This window comes from Eubalaena glacialis, chromosome 1, assembly GCF_028564815.1.
Source record: "Eubalaena glacialis isolate mEubGla1 chromosome 1, mEubGla1.1.hap2.+ XY, whole genome shotgun sequence".
Taxonomy (NCBI): domain Eukaryota; kingdom Metazoa; phylum Chordata; class Mammalia; order Artiodactyla; family Balaenidae; genus Eubalaena; species Eubalaena glacialis.
The window spans coordinates 180563446-180587351 of NC_083716.1; the positions used below are offsets into that span (position 1 = coordinate 180563446).

At 39.7% G+C, this 23906-nt stretch overlaps 1 protein-coding gene across 1 annotated transcript in view; it reads left to right on the forward strand.

Annotated features, from left to right (window-relative positions):
* Positions 1 to 13939: 13939 nt before the first annotated feature.
* The window catches only part of CDCA7 (cell division cycle associated 7), a 36354-nt gene continuing 26387 nt past the window's right edge, over positions 13940 to 23906 (forward strand). The window contains exon 1 of the mRNA XM_061202108.1: positions 13940 to 14079. The gene's annotated coding sequence lies outside the window, so the exon portion shown is untranslated. The remainder of the gene's footprint in view (positions 14080 to 23906) is intronic.

Consider the following 23906-nt stretch of genomic DNA (forward strand, 5'->3'; position numbering starts at 1 on the left):
TAGGGATGACTTAGTATCCCTAAGTGTCCCTCGGACTGGAGTCAGATGTGTTCTAAAGGTCACACATCCTTTAAAATTTTTTTTAAAGTTTTCTGTTTGTATTCCAATAATAATCTAAAAAAATATGAGTGTATTTTGGATCACCTGTTTGGCTTCCTCAAACCTATGTACTGCTGTACAATTTCAGGGTTTGAGTCTGTGTTTTTGTTGATGCTAAATTAGATTAACATAATTTTGGTGGCCTAATGATAAAAAAAGAAAACTTAATAATACAAATGAACTGCATTTATGCCAAAACCACTGCATTCAGTGATTTTGTTGCAGAAATCCAAGGCCCAAGAGTGGGCGCTTGTCTAACGCTCAGAAATGAATTGTCTGAGGAGACACACGTGCTGACCAAGCAAGAGATTTTATTGGGAAGGGGTGCTGGGGTGGACAGCAGCAGGATAGGGGAACCCAGGAGAACTGCTCTGCCATGAGGCTCGCAGTCTCGGGTTTTATGGTAATGGGGTTAGTTTCCGGGTGGTCTCTGGCCAGTCATTCTGACTCAGGGTCCTTCCTGGTGGCACGTGCATCGCTCAGCCAAGATGGATTCCAGCGAGAAGGATTCTGGGAGGTTGGTAGGACATAAGGACTGGAGTCTCCTCTCTCCTTTTGACCTTTCCCGAATTCTTCCCGTTGGTGGTAGCTTGTTAGTTCCCCGTTCCTTATCAGGACCTCTTGTTGTAAGATAACTCATGCAAGTGGCTACTATCTTGCCTGGCCAGGGCAGGTGGTTTTGGTCAGTGGTTCCCCTAACAGTTTGGTTTTCCAGTGGTTTGAACAGAGGAGGATGATGACAGAATTTGTGTAGTTGAGGGCACCGTACTCGTGAGGGAGACAGAAACTTCACTTCAAAAAACATCGTTCTTCATATCTAATGAAATGTTTATTTTATTTTATTTTATTTATTTATTTTTATAGAATGTCTATTTTTCTTTTTTTTTTGGCCGTGCCGTGCAGCTTGCAGGATCTCAGTTCCCTGACCAGGGATTGAACCTGGGCCACAGCAGTGAAAGTGCCGAGTCCTAACCACTGGACCGCCAGGGAATTCCCCAGAATGTCTTTTTTTTTTAAATTTTAATTTTATTTTGGAGTATAGTTGATTTACAATGTTTTGTTAGTTTCAGGTGTACAGCAAAGTGATTCAGTTATACATATACATATACCTACTCTTATTTAGATTCTTTTCCCATAAAGGTCATTACGGAGAATTGAGTAGAGTTCCCTGTGTTATACAGTAGGTCCTTATTAGTTATCTATTTTATATGTAGTAGTGTGTATATGATCATCGCAACCTCCTAATTTATCCCTTCCCCCCACCTTTCCCCTTTAGTAAACATAAGTTTATTTCCTAAGTCTGTGGATCTTGATTTTATTTATATTTAGTTTGTAAATTTGTTTGGGTTGTATAGTTAGTTGAATGACAACTATAAGGTAAGGAGTTTTTTTGGGTGGTGGTGTTTATTTTTAAATAACATTATAACCAAAATAATTTAGTAATACTGGCAGAATTTAAGAATTCTTTTTGTTTAAAAGGATACCATACATTACTCAAGTTTGAGGAACACTGATTTAGGTCAACTCTACTAATTTTCAGATGGTAGGTACAAGGCACTGAAATATAAAGAAATCTGTGAGCTACTTAAGACAGGAAGTGACTTATTCATGCCGAGTGCACGGAACTTAGATCCCTAGTTTTCTGTAACTGAACTAAAAAAATTAGACCACAGCAAGACGGTGACAGAGCCAGGATGAGATTTCTACACCTGTCTTCTTTCCTATTCCCTGCCCTCAGAGGCTTGTCAGTTCCTTGCTTACCTGGATCACCTAACTGTGACTTTCTTTTTTTTTTTTAATTGAAATATATTTGACATATAACATTGTAAATGTAAGGTGTACAACATGTTGATTTGATACATTTATATATTATAATATGATTGCCATTGTGATAATAATTAGCACCTCTATCATGTCACACAATTATCATTTCTCTCTAGTAGTTGGAATAATCGAGATCTAGTCTCTTAGTAAGTTTGATGATTATAATAGAATATTGTTGTCTATATTCACTGTACTGTGCACTAGATCTGTAGGACTTATTTACTACTTGTTACAAGCTTATACTCTTAAACAACACTCTCATATCTCCCTACTCTTCAGCCCCTGCTAACCACTATTTTATTTTTTGTTTTTACAAATTTGGCTTTTTTGGAATCCACATATAAGTGATATCATACAGCATTTGTCTATCTCTGTCTTACTTATCTCACTTAGCATGATGTCCTCAAGGTCCATCCAAGGTTACTGCAAATGGCAGGATTTCCTCCTTTCTCGTGGCTGAATAATATTCTTCCATTGTGTGTGTGTGTGTGTGTGTGTGTGTGTGTATACACACACACACCCCCCACATCTTTATCCATTCAGCTGTTGATGGACGCTTAGGTTGTTTCCATATCTTTGCTATGAGAATACGGCTGTAATAAACATGGGAATCATATATCTTTTCAATAGCCTGTTTCCATTTCCATTTCCATTTCCTTTGGGTATATACTCAGAAGTAGAATTGCTAGATTATATGGTAAATCTATTTTTTTTTTGAGAAACCTCCATATTGTTTTCCATAGTATTCCAACTTCTTTTTCCTGTCTTTTTTCTCTCTCTCATTCTCAGTAGTAGCAATAATTATAACCACAATTTTACTATAGCTTGCTATGTGCCCAGTGCTTTATAAACATTATCTTGTTCAATGTTTGATTAGACTCCTCAAATCTTGAATTGTCTTCAGTTTTGTTTTGTTTACCATTTTGTTTTTCCCATGTCTTTGTCTTGTATAAGTTTCTTTAGCTGGGCAGCTTTTCAGGATGAAAGGCTGCTGAGTGTTCCTGAAGGGTGACGCTTTCAACCTGAATCAGGCTATTGTGTCTATTACAGGAATCATGAATTAATGATACTTGTCCAGTCATTATCTCGAGAGCTTTTTGTTGTCCTTAAAAAGAGACAGCTCATTTTGCTTGGGATATGATTGTGGTGATTTGGTTCTCAATAAAAGACAGCATCCATGCTGGTGGAAAGCTTTGTATTTTAGCGTGTTCTGCTGTGAGTTGCCTTCCTTAGGTTCCTTGAAAGAAAACACCCTTCCTCTTCCCCTCTCAATCCATCATTTTTACATAGACAGGTTTCTCAAACACAGACAGGAAAAGTATCAAATGTAACAATGCCTTTCCTTTATGCAATGCTTTACAGCCAAGCCACAAAGGCCGGCCCCAGAGCCGGCAACACCACTGCGTTGAACACCCTTATCTCTGTTCTACAGAGGTGAAAAGATTTCCCTAGAAATCTAGAAAAATCTAGAGTGCTGTCCAAATTGGAGCTTAAGTTTAGTCTTTAATTCAGATTACTGTGGTCCCATTCACAACACTGTCATTGTAAGACTGACTGCCATCATAGCTACAGAATAAAAAGAATGAATATTGTAGGGGACCCTCTTAGGGTCCCTGGCTGGGTCTGAAAATTAAACCAACAAAGACAGATTAACAGGAGAAAAGCATACAATTTATAGTATCGGGGAAAATTCCCTCTTTAATTTTATGCATATCTTAAAAGAGAATTTGTCAGAAGATAGCTATTCCCCCCATCCCCGCTGTCACTCACTCTGTTATATGGGAGGCGTATCTCAAATTGTTAACAAGTTATTTTACTAAAAAAAATCTAGGCATATCTAAAAGATATATTTGTTCTATAGCTCCCTAGCACTGATGCTATATCAAGATTGAAAAGAGTGACTTTACATTGATTCTAGTTTAAAAACAAATGATTAAGAACACAAAAACATAAAAAATAAAGCAATGATTATCAATACACTCTCTTTTTCAAATCATCGTTCCCGAGTTTGCTGATTGCAGCATTTGAAAACCAAAACATTACCATTAACAGGCTAGGGAGTGGAAAATAAATTCCACCACTTTCTGTACTTCCAGGATTTGACCTTTAACATTGGGCAAATTTGTAAATTTGCCAAAGTCAGGCTGGCTTGAGGGTAAGGAGGAGCCCAGTTTAGCTCATCTGGTTGTTGGATCCACCACTGAAAGTACTGGCTCATTTACCAAAGTAAATAGAACTGTAAAGACTAAAAGCAAACAAAATGAAAATCGATTTTTTTTAAGAGGTCATTCTGGGAATATTTTTTCTTCTCCTTACTGAAGGGTAACTTCAATGTGCCACCCCAAAATATGTCTCTTTGGTATAAGAATTATTTTGAGGGGATTATTTTAAAGAAACTGCAGATGCAAAGAAGGCTCTGAAAACAGTAGCAGTTACCCTTTGGTAATGGAAAATCTTCATTTATAAAGAAATTTACATTAGAGAGGGGGCCTGCTTTTTCAGCTGAGAGGCTTACCTGCAGTGGCGGGCAACCTTTGTTTACCAAACCTTCCTCTTCTCACCTTCCTCTGAATTGCTTCCCCCTTTGAAGCCCCAGCTCCCATCTCTGTCCTTAGATCAGGATGGCATTTAAGTCTCAACTGTCTGGCTGCCTTCTGAGTCTCAAATCTTAGGCTCCAGTATGAATGTGCGTAATAAAATTGTTTTATTTTTCTCCTGTTAATCTGTCTTTATTATGAGGACGAGGGGTCTTAGCCAAGAACTCGGAAGAGTAGAGGAAAATTATTTTACCTCCCCTACATTACCTTAGAAAGCAGAGCGCTTAGCCCTTATTTCACTAAGATTACTCCATAATAGGAGTGAGATAAGTATCTTTAAAAGACAAAAGGGCCTATATGTAAAGTGCTCAGCTGGCTCCCGCCAAGGGCTCAATAGATTATAGCTGTTACCATTGTTGTTAGCAGTATTTTATTAGATCTTAAAACTCAAATTCAAATGGCCAGGCCTGAGAAAGAAGCAGTGAAACTATTTTCCAGCTACTTGTTTTAGTCTTTTTATTAATCTTCTTTGTTTAAACCATTCTCCGGAGCCTTTTTCTTTGTTTTGTTTTTATATCGTTTTAAGGAGACTGGGTTAGTAGTGGGCTAATTTTTCAATTCCTTAAAATTTTGTAATCCAGTCAGTTTCCGCCCACCCCAAAATAAATATACTTATTGCCTCCAGGCCTTGGCTATTTTTAAAGGGTTGTATATCTGGGACTTGGTTGTACAAGTTTGTATGTTCCTAAACACTACATACCATGATGTACCGATACGTACCGATAAGTGGAACATTGCCTGCCATATCAGTAAGCTAAGGATGTCACAGTTCATCAGCGATTGCAGCCACAGCCAATGGTGAGCTGGTGAGCCCTGAGGAAACTCAGGAAGGAAAAGAATACCTGCCAGCTAATAGCCATGAGACTGCAGCCAGTCCCCACGGTGAGCTCTGAGGAAACTCAGGATATGAAAACACAGGATACTGGCCCCGAATAGCTGAGGTGCACATCAAAGGAATGATTTCAGTGAACCCAGACTCTTGCATCTTCCCATACATAGAAAAGCGCTAAATTCCTTAACTTGACATATCTGGTTTTCTTTAATTAACAGTAATCTTTTGATGCTCAGACCACCTGCCCTTTCTTGCAAAACTCCTGTATTTCCTGGCTCCCCACCTCGGCTCTTTGGAGCAGTTCTCTCAGGGTTGCTTAAGATGTTGCCTCCCGGGCTTGAAGTCCTAAAACTTCCAGCTGAATAAAACATAACTCTCAACTGTTAGGTTGTGAATATTTTTTTAGTCGACAGTACATTGAACAAAATTCTGTAAATTTTTAATGGATCCCCACTATTCCAATCTAATATTATTATCTAAAAAAAGACAACTAAAAAAACCCACGTGTGTGTGTGTGTGTGTGTGTGTGTGAGAGAGAGAGAGAAAGAGAAAAGACAACGTCTGGAAGGATATACAATAAAATATTAATTTTGTCTCTGGGTGCTTTGTATTTTATCTTTGTTTTGCTTATTTGTATAATACCTCAAAAATGAGGGTGAATTACTTGTATCATTTTTTTAGTTAAAAATGTACTTATTATAATCTAATATCTTTAACATACGCACTACTGTATATAAAATAGGTAAACAACAAGGACCTACTGTATAGCACAGGGAACTATACTTAATATTTTGTAATAACCTATATAGGAAAAGAATCTGAAAAAAAATACACACACACACACACACATATACGTATAACTGAATCACTTTGCTGTACACCTGAAACGAATACAACACTGTAAATCAACTATACTTCAATTTTTAAAAATTAATTAAAAAAAGGAAGATATGGATTAAAAATAAATAAATAATCTAATATCTTTAGATGAACCTACTAGAGAGAGCTTTCTATCTTCTCAGCCCAGTGGGGTCTTTTTGTATCTCACTGGGCTCTGAAGGAATCACACCAATTATCCATGATGAGACCAGTTTGCTGTCTGCACCCCTAATTCCAGCCAAGCATTTAAAAAACAATGTTTTTGGCCATGCAGCGCGGCATGTGGGATCCTAGTTCCCTGACCAGGAATCGAACCCAAGCCCCCTGCATTGGAAGCGCAGAGTCCCAACCACTTGACCACCAGGGGAGTCCCCAGCCAAGCATTTTCAAGGGGTAACCAACAAAACTTAGCACAAATGGATTCCATTGCTACTGAAGACGGTCTCTGAGCTCTTGTTCCATCAGACGTGAGCCGATGGTTTCATCTGTGGGATTGAGATAGCCCTGAATTTTAGTCCATCACTTAGGAGCTGTATCATGTTGGATACACATCCCCAATCTATAAAATGGGTACAAGGATCCTGACTTCACAGGAGCGTTGTGATTTTTAGGAATGAGTGTTAAAACTCCAAAAAGAGTGCCTGGCAAGAGCTAGCATTCAACACTTGGCAGCCATTCTTACAATTCTCTGTAGACAAAACGGCAAGTGGTCCTTGTCCTTTCCAGCACTTCCTAAGTTTAAACACCTCCTAAGTTTGAATATCTCCAAGAGGCAGAGCCTTCTACACAGCCTTGCCCGTGAAAGGGAACCAGCCTGCACTTCTTTGCTGTTGAAATGATGCATGTACCTCTTAAGACAATACTATTGTATATTGTACATCTATGTGTTTTACATAAGATAGATATATAGATATCTAAAATCTGTATTTAATTCAGCCGCTTAGAGTGACTGCCGAATCGTAAATGTTACTGCTAATCTTTGAATAGCTTTCACTCTGCTTATTCTTCTTATTTATTAACCACCCAACCCCGTGAAGATTTTCTCCCTCTCTAAATAATTAAGTGGATAAAATATTTCTTGGGCAGTGTTCATTTTCAGATTCCTCAAGACCGCTAAATCTCTTTGTAAAAACAGTTATCTTGGGACTTCCCTGGTGGTGCAGTGGTTAAGACTCTGCCTGCCAATGCAGGGAACACGGGTTCGAGCCCTGGTCCGGGAAGATCCCACACGCTGCAGAGCAACTAAGCCCCTGTGCCACAACTACTGAGCCTGCGCTCTAGAGCCCGCAAGCCACAACTACTGAGCCTGCGTGCCACAGCTACTGAAGCCCGTGTGCCTAGAGCCCGTGCTCCACAACGAGAAAAGCCACCGCAGTGAGAAGCCTGTGCACCGCAACGAAGAGTAGCCCCCACTCGCCGCAACTAGAGAAAGCCCGCGCACAGCAACAAAGACCCAATGCAGCCAAAAGTAAAATAAATAAATAAATTTATTTTAAAAAGTTTTCTTTTTTTAGCTTTTTAAAAAATAAATAAATTTATTTAAAAAACATTTTAGCTTTTTTTAAATAAATAAATTTATTAAAAAACAGTTTTCTTTTTTTAGCTTTTTTTAAAAAATAAATAAATTTATTTATTTATTTAATTTTTGGCTGCCTCTTCGGAGCAATCTCTCAGAGTTATCTGAGTTGCTGTGTCCCAGGCTTCAGTCCTCAGTTTTGTCCACCAAATAAAACATAACTCTCCACTTTTAGGTTGTGTATTTTTTTTTCAGTCGACAGGATGATCCTTGTCAGAGAAATCATTAAATGTGCATACAATTGTCAGCAAAGAGAACGCAGCGTACGTAGACAGTCTCTAAAATAATTTCTGCATGACCCATGTTACTGGAAGTTGAGTGCCAGAATGTTATTCCCTCCTGCAGAGAAACTTGGTTTGGGGGTTTCCAATAATCTACAGTAATAACTAGCCGGCTCTGCCACCAGTCCAGTTCAGTCATCTCCGATGTGTTTGAACGCTGAGTTTCTTATTATTTGTTTAATCCCCGGTTTCCTCTCCTTTATTCTGGCCTTTCCCAGTAGATGTCCCCACACACGGGGAAGTCCTTGAGGAAGGCCAGCAGAAGCATACCCCACAGGGGACACATCAAAACCATTCCCTGGCCATTATCTAGAAACTTGCTGAGCTGATGGAAGGGCACAAAGTTTCTCAGACATTCTTTGCTCCTCCCTCAACAGCTCCCCCGCCTCCCGTGTGTAATCACTCAAAACCTGGACCTCTGTGCCTGGCCCCTCTGATGATTCTGTTGCCAGGTGTAAGTGGTACTGCTGAGGATCAAACCTTTGCCTTTTTTTTTTTTTTTAATTTTTATTTATTTATTTATGGCTGTGTTGGGTCTTCGTTTCTGTGCGAGGGCTTTCTCTAGTTGCGGCAAGCGGGGGCCACTCTTCATCGCGGTGCGCGGCCCTCTCGCTATCGCGGCCTCTCTTGTTGCAGAGCACAGGCTCCAGACGCGCAGGCTCAGCAATTGTGGCTCACAGGCCTAGCTGCTCCGCGGCACGTGGGATCTTCCCAGGCCAGGGCTCGAACCCGTGTCCCCTGCATTGGCAGGCAGATTCCCAACTGCTGCGCCACCAGGGAAGCCCAAACCTTTGGCTTTTAAGCCTGTGTTTTCCACAAACCCCACTCCAAAGGATACTGAGGATGTGCTTCAAAGATACTCATTTGAATTTTTACTTCCATAGTGACATGCCTTCTGACCTAATTACTATTAATTACTATTATTACTCCCAGCCAGAAAAAACAAGTTGCTTTATTTGGAAATTGAGAGGAAAAAACCTGAGCCAAAAAGACCTCCTGCCATTTCATATCAATAAATTGGAAGAAAATAGCCATGCTCTCTACCCTTAAAAAAATTAGAGATCAGCAGAAATACTTTGTGATGGGCTGCATGCAATGTGGAAATATTTTTGTCTCATTTTTTATACTAATAAACTTCCAGAACTCTGAGAATCACATTGTTGGTTGTGACAGGTTGGGGGTTATATAGGAGGAGTGTCATATGTCTAAAGTTAATAACAGTATGTGGAGATTATATTTAACCATGTGTAAACATCCGGTATGGAAAAAGAGAATACTCAGCCACAAAAAAGAATTAAATAATGCCATTTGCAGCAACATGGATGGACCTAGAGATTATCATACTAAGTGAAGTAAGTCAGACAGAGAAAGACAAATATCATATGATATCACTTATATGTGGAATCTAAAAAAATAAGACAAATGAACTTATTTGCAAAGCAGAAATAGACTCACAGACATAGAAAATGAATTTATGGTTACCAAAGGGGATAGCGGGGCATGGGGAGGGATAAATTAGGAGTTTGGGATTAAAATCTACACACTACTGTATATAAAATAGATAACCAACAAGGACCTACTGTATAGCACAGGGAATTATACTCAATATCTTGTAATAACCTATAATGGAAAAGAGTCTAAAATAGAATATATATATACATATATATGTATAACTGAATCACTTTGCTATATATTTGAAACTAATACAACATTGTAAATAAATTATATTTCAATAAAAATTGAAAAAAATTTTTTTAAAAAGAAAAAAGAGTATAGGCCCAACGTTAGACTCAGCTGCAAAGTGCCAGAATGCTTTATCTAAAGACTGCAGAGGTAGCCCCAGTGTCCATCTGCCTCTCTTCTGTAGGAGGTACCAGGCTAGGTGACAACTCCCAAGTGACTTTCTGGCCTTCCCTGAGTACCCAGGCCACAGAGAGTTTGATTTTCCTTCCTAAAAATTTCTGTACCACTTACAGTCTGACATTTATATTGTGTCACTTTTTAAAAAAAATAAATTTATTTATTTATTTATTTTTGGTTGCTTTGGGTCTTTGTTGCTGTGCGCGGGCTTTCTCTAGTTGCGGCGAGCGGGGGCTACTCTTTCGTTGCGGTGCGCAGGCTTCTCATTGCGGTGGCTTCTCTTGTTGCAGAGCACAGGCTGTAGGCACGCGGGCTTCAGTAGTTGTGGCACACGGGCTCAGTAGTTGTGGCTCACGGGATTAGTTGCTCTGCGGCATGTGGGATCTTCCCGGACCAGGGCTCGAACCCGTGTCCCCTGCATTGGCAGGCGGATTCCCAACCACTGCACCACCAGGGAAGCCCAACACTTGATATTTTTAATCACTTGATTTTAATACAGAATATATAATAAAGTGTTAAAATGATCTCATTGTTTCTGTAGGTTGGTCTTCTCTCACTAGACAGTAGCTCTCTCCTCTTCAGGGTCATTGATAATATCCTTTGACCATCCAATAACTCCACAAAAATAACAGGCACAGAGCAGCTCATACTACCAACTTGACTGAAGTGATGATTTTTCAGGATAAAAACACCAGTGTTACCAAATGTAAAATAGATAGCTAGTGGGAAGCAGCCGCATAGCACAGGGAGATCAGCTCGGTGCTTTGTGACCACCTAGAGGGGTGGGATAGGGAGGGTGGGAGGGAGGGAGATGCAAGAGGGAAGAGATAAGGGAACATATGTATATGTATAACTGATTCACTTTGTTATAAAGCAGAAACTAACACACCATTGTAAAGCAATTATACTTCAATAAAGATGTTTAAAAAAAAACAAAAAAAAAAACCAGTGTTCAAATGTCACACCAGCTCAGCCTACTGTTTCCTACTACATGTCAAAAGTCAAACAAAACACGTGCTTCATGAAACAAAATATATTTAAGTATTTAGCTATTTATTGCATTATTCTGGTGTGTCAGAAAGATTTTTTTTTCAGCCAGGTGACCTGGTTTACAATACCAGCTCTGCAAATTACCCATGTGACCTTAGGCAAATCATGTAACCTCTCTGCACTTACAGTGATTAGTTCAGTGAGTCTGTCATTTAACAAATCTTTCATTATCATTTCATCTGTGCAGAACGTGGTGCTAGAAAGGGATGCAAAGGTGAACAAGGTTGCCTCAAATCTATCCAACACTTATAGTAAAGTTTTCATTTCTGCAATTTTGTTTTGAAAAGCTTTCCTTCTGTTGTGCTCTGAACATTCCCTCTTTAGAGCAATCTGTTCTTGTTTAAAATCTTCTCATATCTGCAGATACTAATATAGTCTTTTTTCCCCAATGTTTATTCCCCCCCCAGAGTCTCTGTTTTCACCAAGTTGCTTTTTCTCTATTTTTCTGTTTGTTTTCTGTCTCTTTCATATTACATGCTTTCCTCCAGTACCATCTTTTACAGTAAGAAAAGCTGATAGGAAGCTCTGAACACTTGAGTGTAGCCTATTAGCTGTGCAGTGGTTTTCTACATGTTTTGACCAAGTGAACAGTAAGAAATGCATTTTACATAATGACCCTGTGTATGTGGATGTGTGTGTGTGTCTTAAAAGCTTCACAATACTTTGACAATACTTTCCTTTATTATATGTGATACAGTCTCATTTTCTCTTTTCTGTTTTGTGGACACAACCTACCATAATAAATTCATGACGCAGTAAAGTATTATCACCATAAGTTGAAAAGCACCAGTAGAGGTGATCTAGCTGGGCTGTTTTCTGGAGGAATCCTGGTCAGTCCTTCTCTCTTGGACTTCTTAGACAAGTACCCAGAAGATACTTTTCTTTTTCCCTGCATGGAGAGTGTCAACTAAAAAAAAAAAAAAACACAGCAAGCTGCAAATCAGAATGGTTTATTTGGGGTTTTAAGTATTGCAATTCAGGACACACAGATTCAGGTAACCGCAAAAGAGTGTTGTGAGGAAGAGAAAGAGTCAGGGGCTTATAAAGACAAAAGGCCATGACGTTGTTAAAAGTTGCCTGGGGAGAATTGTGATGGATTCTGACTTGAGTCAGAATATATTTGCCTTTAAGGAATCACAGATTGTTTTAGGGTAGGGGTCTGATAAGTAGCTAGACTGTCATGAGTTATTTTAGGGTAAGGGTCTGATAAGTACAGTATTTTGAGTTTCTGGCAGGTGTTCTGGATGCCTTCATCAGGTCAAAAGGTCAGATTCCATTCAGGTTGAGATGTGCATAAGTCACACATCCTTAGTGGCTGCCCAGCTACATTTTGGAGAGCTCTCTTAATGATACCAACTTCATTTTGATTTTCCTTTCACAACAGTTCATGCCTGGTGGCCAGAGGTCTGGGAGCCAAGCTGGGGTAGAAGCTGGGGGCCTTGATCGTCAACATGTGAATGGTTATTAATCACCAATTTTTCAAGTTAGAGGCCCTCACTTCAGAAGCCTTTTATATTAACCTCTGCAGATGATAAACCTCAGTCTCGGGAAAGAGGCAGCCACTTGGGGGTTCCAGTGGGGGAGGGGCCTGGGGCTCCAATTGCTCCTTACACTGAATTTCAACCATTCCTCCTTTTTGTAGCTCACCTGTACCCCTCTTCAGAAAGGTATGTGATGCTGCCAATTTCTGAGTCTTTTGGGAATTCTGCCCTGTAAAAGGAATCCATTTTCTTTTTTTGTTTGTTTGTTTGCTTTAATCTTTTTTTTTTAAACATCTTTATTGGAGTATAACTGCTTTACAATGGTGTGTTAGTTTCTGCTGTAGGAATCCATTTTTTTAAGATGGTTACCATTCCACCCTTTCTTTTCCAGTTTGTAAAATGTTGTTGCTTTTGTTTCCTCTCCCAATTTCTTTGATCTTGTGGTTTTCTCTTTTTAAAAAACAGCAAACAACAACCCCTGTTACTGTGGGTTTAGTGGAGTGTGGGAAGGGAGCATGGATCATTGCTGGTATTAAAGCCAACATGTAAACCAGCCTATATGTACAACTTCATATTTTCTTTAAAATTTTTAAATTTAACATTATAGCATAATCATTTCCCTGTATAATAAAAAAAATACTCGATAAACATCATTTAACTGCTGCTTATATGCCATTGTCCTTTCTTAATAATTTCACCATCGTGGACATTGGGCTTGTTCCTAATTTTTCCCCGTTATGAATAATACTGTAATGAACATCTGTGTGTATAAAACCATGACCCGATTTTAGATGATTTCCTTAGAACTGTTAAAAAACAAAATTCAGCTGAGTAAATGTAAAGATCTAATTGGCTTTATTCAACAGTTCATGAATCGGGCAGCATCCCGATAGGTAGGTAGAGAGGAACTCCGAGGAGCTGTACAAAAGGGTAGAAAGGGGCAGGGATAAGGAAATAACGCAGTTTCAGGCAAGGTCACCTTCCCATGGGGGATGGAAGGGGTCTACCCGGTGGATTACCTCATTAGCACTGACCAGGTAATTCCGGACTGGCTAGTTAAAGGTTACATTCCTGGGAGAGGCAGAAACTGCAATTAGGTTAGGTACCGAGTCTTGGTTTGCTGATGTGGAGCTTAGCTCAAGTGACTCCATTTGGAGCCTGTTGTCTCCTTTTCTTTTAACAGAATAAATTCCCAGAGGAAATATTACACGAAAAAAGAGAATGCAGATATATGAAAGAGCAAATTTACAAAAAAGTAATTCTCAAACTTCTGTTGCCTCAGAATAGCCTGGAGGGCTGGTTAAAACAGCCTGCTGGGCCCATCCCTAGAGTGAATGATTCAGCAAGTCTGGGGCGGGGCCAATCACAATTTGCATTTTTAACAAGTTCCAAGGCCTTGGCCAAAGCTACAGGTTGGGAGCCACATTCAGAGAACACTGATCTAAACCACAGACAGAAAAACAGTCTCAAACAAAAGAAGATAAGGAGGTAAACTGAGAATAGATGAAACCGCAGAGGTGTTTGTTGGTGGAAACTAGGCGAGAGGTTGCATCTTTTTTCTGCCTGAAGTAGGAGGTGGAATCCTCGGCCAGAAAAGAAGGTAAGAGTAGAGTAAAAGGTGTGATAAAAGGAGTGAGTGGTTTGGGTAAGCCTTGGTGGGATTTAATGAAGGAACTGACTTGGTACCCTATAAAGCATTAACTAAGGGCATTGAAAATCTAGCTTAAAATAGCTGTCATACATCTAAAATGATGACTAGTTTCATCATCCTTTGATCTTTTACAACAGTGCTCAGCTGCCAGAGGAGGCCTTAAGGGCAGCCCCCCAAGGGGGTGAGGCGCTCAGGCTAGTGGTGAGAGAGAGTGAAGCAGTGACCGTGAGGTCTAGGCTAGTGATGAAAGCTCTATCCGTGCTGACCAATTTGCCAGAGGGCAAGAAAAGAAAAAGTCAAATGACAGCACGTTTGATAAAATATAAAGCAGGCCTTGTGGAAGTAAGGGAGTGAGAAAGCTGGAGAGAGGACAGGAGTGGTCTTGAGTCATGCTATTAGAGCTGACCATTCTGAGAACGGAGCTGTGCTCAGGTGTGAGAAGAATTTGGAGATCAAGAGAATCTGACTGAGGAAATCTGAAGGCAAACTGTTAGATGGGTCATTTGCACGGGTGTAAAAATTCCTGAGGATAATGACAAATCCCTGCTCATCTGGAGGTTGGTAAATAAGTAGCCCAAAGGGGGGATAGTGGAATTGAAGGGAGAGGTGGGGTGAAACCGTTGGGTGTCATTTCTGTGGGCTCCAAGGAGCCCAGTTCTTTATGTCTCAGCACAGAAAGAATTCAGTGAGAGGCAAAGTGATAGATAAGAAGCGATTTATTAGAATAGGATGCTTGTGAGGCTTACAAGCAGGCAAGCAAGCTTTGCGCTGCCCCGAGTACTTAGTGGGTTACATTTTTGTAATCAAAGGAAGGCGGGGGGAGAAGACCTTCTTTATCTTTCTTGAGTAGACATCACGTTTCCATCATCAGCTCCTCCACCAGGTTGGGTTTTTTGTCCCTACATGGTCAGGTCAGGACTGTCATGGCACATTGGAAAAATTATTTCAGGTCTCAGTACCATGAGGGTCTTTCACTTTGAAACGTCACCTTTCTATAAGTGATGGTTTTTTTGTGTGCACAGAGCATGTGCTGGGGATCATTAACTTGATGACACCACTGGGCAGGTTGTAAGTCTTATTCTTCACTGTTGTTTTATTGTTTTTAGGGAATTGTGCAAAGAACATGTCCTAGGGGTCAAAGAGCATGTTTTGAGGGTCATTAACTTACTGAGCTCACTGGGCAGGATGTAGGTCTCATGCCACCATTGTTTTATTGTTTTGGGGCATGTCTCGTGCTTCTGGTGCATGATTTTGTTGCTAATTAAGTTAGCTTGATTTTGTTGTTAAGCGAGCCAATCTGGCTTTGATGCTAAGTGACTTGTTCTGCTTTATGAGTCAAGCAAGCCCACATTGTTTCAGGATTTTCCCATTACTTTCTTGAGTGACCAATAATCTTACTGTGGTCTCCCAAAGCCCCCTAAAGTTCCCTCTCTATCTACAATCCCCTAATGGGGTTTCTAAGCTGACTATTTGATTATCCTACTCAATCCCTATCAGAAGTATACCTTTCACATGAGAGATTTATTTCCTGCTTTCAGGGAGAAAGAAAGGAGGGTCAGAGTGTCCCTCCTGTGTTGGCTATTTCTTAAGTAACTTTAATTCAAAACAATGAATATGCCACTGAGGCACATTTGGGGGCAGCCTACCCTGGGCCCCAACAATTCCTATTAAGCTCTAGAGATGGGCGGCTGCTGTTCTCAACCCCCCCAGGATCGTGGTCATTCTCAGTGCTCCAGGCAACCACTACGAATCTCTTAGAGTTTGCACTCAAAAATGAAACTCCCTTGCCATTCTTGTGCTAGGCATTGGGAACACTAAGTCCCTGTCCTCAAGGATCTTAATGGCTGGGGTGAGGAAGAGAGAGTGGGAAACAAAACAAGTCTTGATGGGGGCTCAGAAAAGGAACACCTAACTAAGTCTAGAAAGTGAGATAGAAAATGACCTCTCAGAGGACATTTCTTGGTGAGACAAAAGCTCTTTGAGACAGAGGAAGGAAGGAAGGAAGGTAGGAAGGAAGTTTTTTCAAAATGCAAATAAACCACTTAAGACAAAAGAGTACCTATTGTTTCTCATTGTCTGCTATTTGTGGCCCACCTTCTGAGAAAAGGAGTTAGCCTGGGGCCAAGTGAAAAAACTAGGGGAGAGAGGGAGATATTTGTAGCTGGGTTGCACTGCAAAGACGGGAGCCTTTGCCAATTCTAGGGCGGCCCAGCTTGTAGGGAGAAAGGGTATAAACAAATATACTACTCTTGGGTATCATTTACCCTCACTCTGCCTGTGAAATTGTTCACCTTTCTTTTAAAGAGAAAGACACACCCTAACTCTAAAGACTTGGCCCAAAAAAGGGTGAGTAGAGGAGGAAAGGAGAGAAAAGAGGCAAGCATGTTGGGTGTGATCACGGAGAGTGTGTGGATAGAGGAGGGCACCTAGAACAAGCCCCAGGAACACCGGCATCTTTAGCTTGGGCAGAGGAAGTGAGAAAGAGTGCCTGTAAAGGTGGCTGGCTACATGGGTTCCTGGGGAAATGTAGCCAAGTCTTGGAAAAGGGAAAAAAGAATACCAAGTGATAGAGTAGATGGTGGATGGTGGGAGTTTTAAGAAGGAATGAAAAACAGGCGGTCATTGAAAAGGACAAACAAATAAAAACCAATACGTAAGTGAGCTGGGCTGAAATTCTTGAATTTTTATTCAGTAGCAGATGGAGAGCCACTGAGGTATTGCAAATAGGGGAACTATGTGGGGGTGTGTGTGTTAAAATCGCTCGCTGACCGGGAAGAATCTGGGTGGGTGGGTGGGCTGTTGGCAGTGGGACCAGAGGCAGGGAGATGATTCAGCCGCTCCATACGTCTCCTTCATTCTTTGTCCATCTTTTATTTTCACTCTTCCCCTCCCTATCTGTAGGAGCCTAAAAAATCCTAGTCCGGAGGCTTTATTTTTCCTCCCAGGCTGTGTGGGGTGATTTCTCCTTTTTACAGTTGTCAGAAATGAAAGTGACAAACGTAGCCTCTTTTTCACTGAAAGGAAAGAAGCCTTGCTAGGTTTTAACAAAAAGGAGACTGTCCGAATAGGTTTGTTATAAGTACTATAACCAAGAAACTCTCAGTTAGCTGTCCTGGCGTCCCCAGGTATTATCTTAATTTATTCAACATTTACTATACATCACTGTAGAGGAGGAAAAATAATTTTGCCTCTACCCTTCTTAGGTTCTTGAATGAGACTCCCCTGTAATAAAAAGACAGATTAACAAGAGGAAAATTTAATTCCGTTCCTATATACAAAAGCCCCACAAAGATAAGAGACTGAAAGACGTGACCAGAGCAGGAAGCTTTTCTAACTTTTAGACAAAGAAACCATAAATTTGTGAAGAACTGACAAGACAAACAGGTTTGGGCTAGAAGTAGTAAATGGTGAGGAAGTACCAAGATTTGTTTATCTAGTCTTTTTGGCCCTAGATTCCCTGTATCTTGTGGTGAGGATGCCTTCTACCCTCCAGGTACAGGGAAGGTACCTTTCACGGGGGAGATTTTTTAAAAAAATTTCTGCTGTACAGCAAAGTGACTTAGTTGTACATATATATATATATATATATATATATATATTCTTTTCCATTCTGATTTATCACAGGATATTGAATATAGTTCCCTGTGCTATACAGTAGGACCTTGTTTATCCATTGTATATATACTAGTTTGCATCTGCTAATCCTCTAACCGAGCAGGACCCTATGGGGCCTTCCCCCATATCCTCTGCTTTAGCTCCTCTCTGAAGTACCTGGATAACAGTATTTGATACACATTCCTGAGCTGTTTTACAGATGTGAAAACCCCCCACCAAATGCAAGATGTTAACTACTTGACGACCATGAGCACATAGCCCCAGGCCTCCTGGAGCCTAAGGATAGATAATGTTAACCCCTATGACACTGCCCTGTTGCCTCACCATCAACCAATTAGAGAATTTTACATGTGCTGATCACATACCCTGTGACCCCCTCTCCCTCACCTGGCCTTTAAAAATGCTTTGGTGAAACCGTTTGGGGAGCTCGGATTTTTTTTTGGGCTGAGCCACTCGTCTCCTTGCATGGCCCTGCAATAAACCTTTTTCTGTGTTCCAAACTCTGACGTTTCAGCTTGTTTGGCCTCACTGTGCGTCGGGCACACAAACTTGCGCTAACAATCCCAAGCTCCCAATCCTTCCCTCCCCCTCCCCCTCCCCCTCGGCAACCACAAGTCTGTTCTCTGTCTGTGAGTCTGTTTCTGTTTCATAGATATGTTCATTTGTGTTGTATTTTAGACTCCATATATAAGTGATATCATATGATATTTGTCTTTCTTTTTCTTACTTAGCTTAGTATGATAATCTTTAGGTTCATCCATGTTGCTGCAAATGGCATTATTTTAGTCCTTGTTTTATCACAGGAGATTTATCTCCTACTTTCAGGGGACAAAGGAGAGTCAGAGTGTCCTTGCACTGGCTGTTTCTCCAGTACCTTTAATGCAAAATAAATGCCAGAGTGGCATATTTTGGGGTGACGTGTTCTGAACCCCTGTATCAGTCATGGTACTAAGATGAGGACCATGAATCAGACAGACCGGAACCGGTTTGCAAGGGAGAAATAGAGACACAGTGTAGAGAACAAACGTATGGACCAAGGGGGGAAAGCAGCGGGGGGTGGTGGGATGAATTGGGAGATTGGGATTGACATATATACACTAATATGTATAAAATAGATAACTAATAAGAACGTGCTGTACAAAAATAAATAAATTAAAAAAAAAAAAAAAAGACCGGGTCTTTAAATTTAAGTTTAAATTCTAGGTAGGTTTTGGATATGTGTGTGTGTATGTTGGGAGTAGTGGGTGAGACAGATTGTAAACAAATAACCATGAAAACTTCAGATTCTGAGAGGGGCTGTGAAGACAATAGGGTCCTGACATAGAACATAATAGGGTTGAGGGGAGGGCTTTCTGAATGTAATACAGGGCCTAGGGGAGGTGACATTTGAACTTAGACTTGAAGGCGGAGAAGGAATCAGAGTACAAAGGTCCTTTCAAGCAGACAGAATAGCCTGTGCAAAGAACTCTAGGTGGTTATGAGTCTGAGGTTCCCGTGGCTGAATCACGTTAGCAAGGGGGGCCATTGGCATAGGATGAGATGGAGGAGTTCGGCAGGGTTGGAGCAGTGGAAAGCTAATGAAGGATTTTTTTAAACAGGAGAACCATCCAAGTTACTTTTCTTAAAAACTGTTCTGGTTTCTGTGTAGATATATAATTCAGGAAGTCACTGGAGTATCCAGAGGGATCTGGGTGGTATAGACTAGAACAATGGCAGTGGCAATGGAGAAAAGTGGATGGATTTGTGATATATTTGTGGAAGTAAAGCAACAGTATTTGGTGACACATTAGAAGGGAGAAACAAGGGATAGAGAGGACTATCGACTAATACTTGGTTTTTAGTTTGATCAGTTGGGTAGATGATGATGCTATTTACTGAGGTAGAAAGATCTGGAGATGAGTGGCTTTTTGAGGAGGGAATTGGAGATCTATTATGACATGTTATATTCAAAATGACATCAAGTAGCTGATTTAATATACGAGTTTGGAGTTCAGAGGAAAGGTCTTGGCTGGAGATATAACACTGGGAGTCACAGGATATGATGGAAGCACTGTTCCTCAAAAACAGTCTGATAAGGTCACATCTTTCCTAGTTGAAGAACATGTCATCCCTCGGTGCCATCTTTCAGGTAATCCCCACGTTCCACAGGCAATCACCATTCCGATTTCTATTGCCATTGTTTCATTTCACCTGTTCTGATACAGGTTTCCCCTCCGCTATCTGAAAGTAGAGTGCTTCTATTAAACGTTTGGTAAGCTGAAATGGTGTGAAGTGAAAAAGCAATTACCTTAACACTTCTTGCTAACTGGTGCACAAAATAAATTGAGATAAAGCTCAGACACAGTTCAAATCTGTGGCGGCTTGATGCTGAGATTCTGAGTGTAGCTCCTGGGGAAGGAGGTTGGCAGTGCCACCTCTATAATGGTGGCTGGAGGCTGGCTGCAAAATAAGTGCTGTACGTTATTTTCATTTTTCACCTTTTTTTTCTGTAAAAGTGAAAATCCTCTTTGGCTCTCTTTCCAGTGTGGAAAACAGGTAAAAGTGAAGAGGTTGTAAAGTAAACTTTCGAAAAGTAGGGGATACCTGCATTGTACTTTCTTCATCATCCAGTTCAAAACATTTTTTCCCTTGTGATTTCTTCTTTGACTCATGGATTATTTAGATGTGTGCTGTTCAATTTCCAAATATGTGAGACTTTTCTAGATGTCTTGATGTTGATTTCTAATTTAATTATCTTGTGGTCAGGGAATAGACTAGGTACAATGGCGATTCCTTTTGAAGTTTGTTGAGACTTATTTCATAACCTAGAATAACGTGTATCTTGATGAATGTTCCATTTGTACTTGAAAAGAACATGCATTCTGCTACTCTACGGTTGCTGGATGAAACGTTTTATAAATGTTAATTATATAATTAGGTAAAGTTGCTTAATGATGTTTTTCAAATTCTCCATATCCTAGTTTTTTGGTGTGTGGGTGTGTGTTGGTCTAATTCTATCAGTTTTTGAGATGGGATGTTAAAATCTCCAACTATGATTGTGAGTTTCTCTATTTCTCCCTTTAGCTTTGTCAGATTTTTCTTAATGTGTTTTGAAGTTCTGCTATTAGGTTCATATACATTTAGGAATGATATGTCTTCCTGGTGAAACAATCCCTTTATCATTATAAAATATTCCTCTTTATCTCTGGTAATACATTTTGTTTCGAAGTCTAATTTGTCCTGTATTAAAGTGGGTCTCTTTTTGGGGACTTCCCTGGAGGTCCAGTGGTTAAGACTCCGTACTTCCATTGCAGGGGGCATGGGTTCAATCCCTGGTAGGGGAACTAAGATCCTGCATGCCATGTGGCATAGCCAAAAATTTAAAAAATGAAATAAAATAAAGGGGGTCTTTCATTGATAGCACATAGTTAGGTCTTCCTTTTTTATTCAGTTGGACAATTCCAGTCTTTTAGTTGGTTTGTTAGGTCCATTTACATTTGCTGTAATTATTGGTGTGATTAATTCAATTCCACTATTTTTGCTATTTGTTTTTTATCTGTCTCAGCTGGTTTTTGTTCCTCTATTTCTCCTTTGCATCCTTCTGTTTGGGAAATCATATTTGTTACTATTCAATTTTAGTTCCGCTATTAGCTTTTTAGCCTGATACCACAAGCCAGTAAGACTGCAGATTTCTGCTTGAGTTCTAGCTCCTCTAGACATGGGAACATTCTGTATGAGTGGATCTCATCCAGTGAGTGTAGTTCCCTTCTTTTAAGGCTTGAAGGCCCCTCCAGTTTTTGCTTGCTTCAGCCCCTCTCCAGTATCTTCAAATAGTTAATTACATTTTATCCACAGTTTATGACTGTTATCTGTGGGAGAATTATTCTAGTGCTGGTTATTCTGCCATTATCAACACCATAACTCTCAGTTCTCTTTTAATCTTTTAAAAGTCTTTCTTATATCAATGAGAAAGCCTCAGTTTGATGTTGTTATTTAACATCACACTTTTTGTTTTGTCCAAGAGATCATGTCTCAGACTTTAGAAGACAATAAAATCTAGTTAGAATTTAATAATCATGTTTCATATTTTATCCATCTATCATTTTATTGATGGCCAATTATACTGTTTTTCCAATTGTAGCTACAATTTTAATTTTTATACAAGTAAAACAAGTGTGAGTCAATGTAAAGAAAACTAATAAGAAGTAATAGTAGAAGGATTATACAGTTATGGCAAAACATAAGACAACAGTGCTGGGAATACTGAAGTTAGGAAAATGCCCTTCAGTAACATACTTCCTGGGACCATGAGACACTGGTGAATGGAAGTTTAGAGTTAGGAAGAGAAGTCAGGACAGGAAATAGAGATTAGAGAATTCAAAGGCTTAAGACCTTCAGTCCAGTGCCATTGTAGGAATCAGGTTTTATAACTTTAATGTAAAATGTTGTTGAGAATACAGCCATTCTAAGAGGTTCTATCTTTGGTTCCCTAAGATGTTTTTATCCTTATAGGTTGTTAAATTTTGTAAGAATCAGTATAACCTGTTCAATTCCACTTCTGATTTATGTTTTTTATTTGATGTTTGCTTTCTATTTCCAACCATTGTGAAGGTAGCTTTAAAATACGTCTATAAGTTCATTTGTTTGAATGTCTCTGATGACACTTCAATTTCAGAAATGTCTATTGTTACCTTTCTTTTTTTTTTCTACATTGATCTTGATCCTGAGGAGGGTTATAAATTTTCTTTTAAGTCATCTGACTCTAGTCCTAGATCAGGTCGATATCACCTGGAAAGTAACACTTTTGTTATCCGAAGAATATAAAGAAAATAAACCCCAGGGAGGCAGCATTGAAAAGAGATTAGAAAAGGGGCTATCAGGATGATAATCCAATTTGATCAGCTCTCCTTTTTCTAAACTCTCTGCTACCAGTTCTTTTTACCCTGGCTTTTTAAGGACTGGTATGACTACCTGGTGCTAATATTTATTTATTTATATAATGAAGGCACGGTTTTATTTTCTTGAGTAAGTAGGTTTTAGTCAGTTCACTGTGGAGTAACTGGTCCTTTGATCTATTCTGAAGGGTGGACTGAAGAAAAAATTCCTGATAATTCTGTTAAGGGCCTCATGTCATGGACACGATCCTTATACTGTCTTTTCTAGCTGGTACTATGCTAAAATTGCATTATGCTGAAACACAGACTTTGGAAATACAAATACTTTTGATGAGAAGTCAGTGGTCATTTGTATTCTCTTGTATTATAATATATACATTTTAACTGCTTTTAGATTTTTCTCTTCATCTTTGGTTTTCAGAAAATTTACGATGGACATCACAGATGTGGTTTTCTTTGTATTTATCTTGCTTGGGGTTCGCTGAGCTTCTTGAATCTATAAATTTGGGAAATTTTCAGCTATTATTCCTTCAACTATTTTTTTCTGCCTCATTCTCTCTGTGCTTTCCTTTTAGGACTCTGATTACACATATATTAGAATTTTTTATATTGTTCCTATAGGTCACTAAGTCCCTTTTCTATTCTTTTTCCTTTTTTCTCCCCAATCTTTTTTCCTCTTTGTTCTTTATACTGGATAATTTCTAATCATCTATCTTTATGCTCACTCATTCTGGCATCATCTCCAATCTTAAGTGTATCCATTAGATATTTTATTTAGGTTATTTTCTTTTTCTTTTTCTTTCTTTTTTAAAATAAATTTATTTATTTTTATTTTTGGCTGCATTGGGTCTTTGTTGCTGTGTGCGGGCTTTCTCTAGTTGCGGCGAGCAGGGGCTACTATTAGTTGTGGTGCGTGGGCTTCTCATTGCGGTGGCTTCTCTTGTTATGGAGCAGGGCTCTATGTGTGCGTGCTTCAGTAGTTGTGGCACGCAGGCTCAGTAGTCGTGGCTCGCAGGCTCTAGAGCACAGGCTCAGCAGTTGTGGCACACGGGCTTAGTTGCTCTGTGGCATGTGGGATCTTCCTGGACCAGGGCTCGAACCCGTGTCTCCTGCATTGGCAGGTGGATTCTTAACCACTGCGCCACTAGGAAATTCCCTATTTTATTTTTCAAATCCAGAATTTCCATTTGGTTCAATTTGTATACTTTTGATTTCTCTCCTGATAGCTTTTATTTGTTTATTACAAGATATTTTCCTTTATGTTCTTGAGCTTAGTTATAATAGCTG